The sequence below is a fragment of the Myotis davidii genome, unplaced genomic scaffold (genome assembly GCF_000327345.1).
Source record: "Myotis davidii unplaced genomic scaffold, ASM32734v1 scaffold664, whole genome shotgun sequence".
NCBI lineage: Eukaryota > Metazoa > Chordata > Mammalia > Chiroptera > Vespertilionidae > Myotis > Myotis davidii.
Window position 1 is genome coordinate 133,621 of NW_006294992.1, and position 4,454 is coordinate 138,074.

The following is a 4,454-nucleotide window of genomic DNA, read 5'->3' on the forward strand; positions in this document are numbered from 1 at the left end:
ATCAAGGGGCAAGAAAAGAGACATGAGGAATAGGATATTTGAAGGATGACAAGAGGATGAGGAGAGTAGGAAAAGGGCAAAAGAAAGATGATCTAAGAGGTACCTAAAGAACCAACAGAATGAATTGTCTGGAAGCTGTGGAAGACTAGACATACATATGATCAAGAGTGTCAAGAGTGTCAGAGACTTGAACGAAGGTAAGGACTGAAACATGTCTTTTGCACTTACACAATTACTAGTAACTGAGAATAGTTTCTTTTTTCTTTTTTTTTATTGTCTAAAGTTTTACATGTCTCCTTTTTCCCCAATTGACTCCCCCTAAGAATAGTTTCTGAGGAATGATGGGTAATGATAGTTTCAGATTTTTGTTGTTTTGTTTGTTTTGTCCAAGAAGTGTTCAGTGATGGCATCTGGGCAGAAGTGAGAGTGGAGTTTTATTGTGATGATGTGTTTGCACAGTATTAACATAAGGTTGAAAAATTATCAGTTGTCCATAGAAAGTATTGAGGGGCTTATGGGATAATGTCAGTCTGTCCCCTGGTGTCATTAAGCCAGAGAGCAGCAGTTGAAGAAATGATGTGCATTAAGGAAATGGAGAAGCTTGGTTTGTTGGGTAGGGGAGACATTAGGTACAGTTAAAAAATTGTCCAATTAGAAGTAATTTCACCTGGCAAATATTAATTGTTATTATGATTATTAAAATATCTTATTAACTATTATATTAATTATTTAATTAACTAACTTAAATAAATCTGTCTCTACAGGTTTGCTTCCACTAAGCCAAATTATCTTATCCACTTATCATGTAATGTTATTTTGCCTATAAGAACAAGTAAGATAACATTCTATGTCTTAAAAAAGCATCTATCTATCCATCTACTCCCGTTTAAGAGGAAACATCAGGAAATGAATTTTCCTGAAATATCCTTGTCCAAATTCCCTTTTATTGTCCTGAAGCCCCAATATAAATAATATGCTTAATAAAAATTGTTCTCTTTGGGGAAAAATGATGGAAATAATCCGACCGTAATTTATTGTTTTCAAGTAAGTCTGACATGTGATGATCTTTTTCAGAGCTCCTATAAGAAATCATTATCTTGTTCAAACAACGAAAATCAAGCAATTGTTCTTTAGTAAATTCTCCTCAAATAATATCAAAGAATTATGGTTAAATATCATAACTGTAAATCATTTCTGCTCTGGCTGATGAGGCTGGTGGCCATGGTAGCTGTGGAGAAATTGTACCTGACTCCAGGCCTCACAGGGAAGCTGGGAAGAGATGAGCAAGATCTGGGTGGTTATGGCACTGCTTTTGAGCAGACTTTGGCCTCTGAGACCCCAGGAAGGTGCCCACGTAGGGTGAGCTCTGGAAGCTGGGGCCTCGTATTTCAGAATATTCCCCATGTGGTGGCCCATTTTGTGTCAAATACCTGCAGTTTACTGCAGGAAGTCCATAAGGGGTTGGCCAGAGGTTGAGCCCTGCCTCTTGACTTTGACCTCCTCTCTTATTGTGTTGGACTTGTGAGCCCACTTTTCTCTATGACATGTCCAAAGAGATGTCCCGAGCATCTTGCTGAAGTTACTTCAGTGTGTCCTAGACCTTGAAAGGAGTCAAAGCAAAGGAGAAGTCCTTTCAGTTTCTACTTTATTCTCAGATTCCTTTGGTGCACAATTTGCTTTGTTTAGTCTGCATCACTGCTGCTGTCACTTGTCCGGTAGCTGTCACCTGGTGTTTTTCCCTGACCCATGATGATGTTCCACCTGGCCAGGACCACCCTGCTCCCCTGCACCTGCCCTCAGTGCCCTGATTACAGGCTGTTTCACCAGCTCCTGTGCCTTTACCATCTGGTTTTGACATCCAACTGAGGAGGTGGTATTATGTCCCATAGGCCATGTGCCCTCCTCTGCGGATCCTGCCCTTTGTGAACTGAAAATACCCTCTAAAGAAGCCTGTGCTATCTGCCCCTAATTCCATGATGTGAAGACACTCAAGAACCAGAAATATCACTCCAGGGTACAAATTTACTCTCTCAAGTTCACCACCTGATCAGATAGTCAAGGCTCTTCAGGCACCATCCACTTCCTTGAAGGAGATGGAGATCAATATCCAAGAAAAGTCCCCAAAAGGGGTGGAAAAGAACAAAGGATCATGTAGAGACCAATGGACACAATGACCAGAACAGCACCTATAGCAGTGGGGATCCATCACTGACATCTAGGCCCATAAGGGAGTCTTCACTTCTGGACCTCAATCCCAAGCACCTACAAGATAGCTTGAGAGGGAGCACCCAGATGTTTCCCATGTTCTCCTCCTCCAAAGGCCAGGCAGTTACCAGCTCACATAGCCTGACGGACATGTCCTGTCTTCTCTGAAGCCTGATGCAGATGCAGCAGTGCTGTTTGACCCAATCCTATGCTGCTCCCTTCTGGGAGAGATCCATAGAGGAAGCTCTGTATGAACATCCACCCAGAGTTCCAAGGTCACTAACTTTGGGTAAGGAGATGCTCCTCCCATCAAGGAGAAATTCTCCACTGACCTCTGCCAATAGGAAGCCCTGCAAATGCAAAATTTCCATGCCACTTTTGCTATTGCTGCCACCACTGCTGTGGGATCAAGGTGAGCTGCCCCCACCTCCTAAGCTGCCTTGACTTGCTGTGGACAAAAACCTGGGCACCTTGGAGAACACTGGGAATCAGTGTAACAAGATCTTGGAGGGTAAAACAGAGGTCATGGCTGACTGCAGTGCCACTCAGCCTGTCCCTTCTTCCTCTCCTCCTGGCTTGGAGATTGCAGACACCCTGCCCCTGGCCACTCACACTAGGTAGGCCCCTGTTACTACTACCAACTTGGCCGACCTATTTGACCCCAGAACATGTTTGTCCCTCCACTTTGACACCAAATATTGATCAAGAAAGAAGATATGTCTCTCCTTCTCCTCTTGCTTTTCACACTGATTTTCTTCTTCTTAATTCTAATCACATTGTGGAATTCCACTTAATGACAATGGAAGCTTTGTTCATTTAATTATAACTACATCTCCTATTTCTGACCCCACCATACCTCCTAGGACCGCAGTCTTCTTCTTCCAGCCACCCTTCTGCCAAAATGAATCCCCAAAACCTATGTGTGCAGATTCTCCCCCTCCTTTTTCCTTATCCACTCCTCTCTCAGTCTCCTCTACCAGTACCTTTGTTTTTACTGCCAAAGCTGTCACCTCTATGGATGTCCTTTCCACTAGCACAGCCAAAGCATCTGTGGATTTGATCTCTCAGCCCACTTTAGATTCTGATGTTATTGACATGGATACTACTCTCCCTCCCCATGCTGTCATGTACAGGTCTTCTCCCAACTTCATTACAGTGTGGATCCACTTTCATTGAAGGATCCCTTCCCTTACCCAAACCATGCCATTGGCTCCTCATCCCACATTAGGGACCTCTGATAGTCAGAAGAAGAGAACCTCTCTCTCCAGTGATGCTGTTAGCACTGAATTACCTACCCTTGTGGATTCTGCAGTGACCAAGCTCCAGTAGACAGTACCTCTACAAACTTCAGCCCTGCCATTGATACCTGTGCTATGGACAACACTCCTCCTTCTCAGGCTTCGATTTTCCATTCTGCCCTGGTATCAACAGAGAACTACTCCCCATTTTCCATAGCACTTCCTAATTCAGAGAACATTATTAACCAGTGACTCTGGGTAAGGAGATGCTTTGGGTAAGCATTCCTTCAGCTGATGTTTCCACCCATTTACCTGAAAAACAAGTCAACAGAAGGAAGAAAGTTTCAAACCTTCCCTTGGATCCAGAAACCACCTTGCAGCCCACATCTTGGGCCAATAATTGGGCAGCAGCCTAAAAACTTTTTACTATTGGGAAAATTGGTAGCCCCAGCACAGGCAATAAGGCCTAACTTCTCCTGCAGCCAAGCCAGTCAGAGGCAGCATAATGCACTCAGGTAGTGTAGGTTCACAATTACCAGATTCCACATTTGATACCACTGTCAACACCTAGTTGGTCTTTGGCGACAATCTAGGTATTTTCTCTGTAGACACATCCACTACTGTTGGAGTTGCCACCAGGATGCCTAACACTTGGAATAGTAGTTCACTGTTTGCCGGTACATCTGCAGGAGCACTTGTGGTTATGGATCCTACAGCTCCCATGGGTAGGGGAAGCTATGGGTTCAGTATGTCTACCCCAGGCCCCACTCATTCACAGGCATCCAGAGCATCAACTGTAGAGATGGACTTAGGAAGGCACGCAGTGCTGCTTCTATATATCGCCTTGGCCATATAACCAGGGATCCATATGGCTGCTGCATGGCTAGTGCAAGAGGAAGAATATGTTTGGACACACTGCTGGTTCCTCCTTATGTCCAATCACCTGGAGCCTACCTGTCTATAACAAAGGTGGAGGAGTGATTATAGAGTATAAAACCATTCCCATGATTA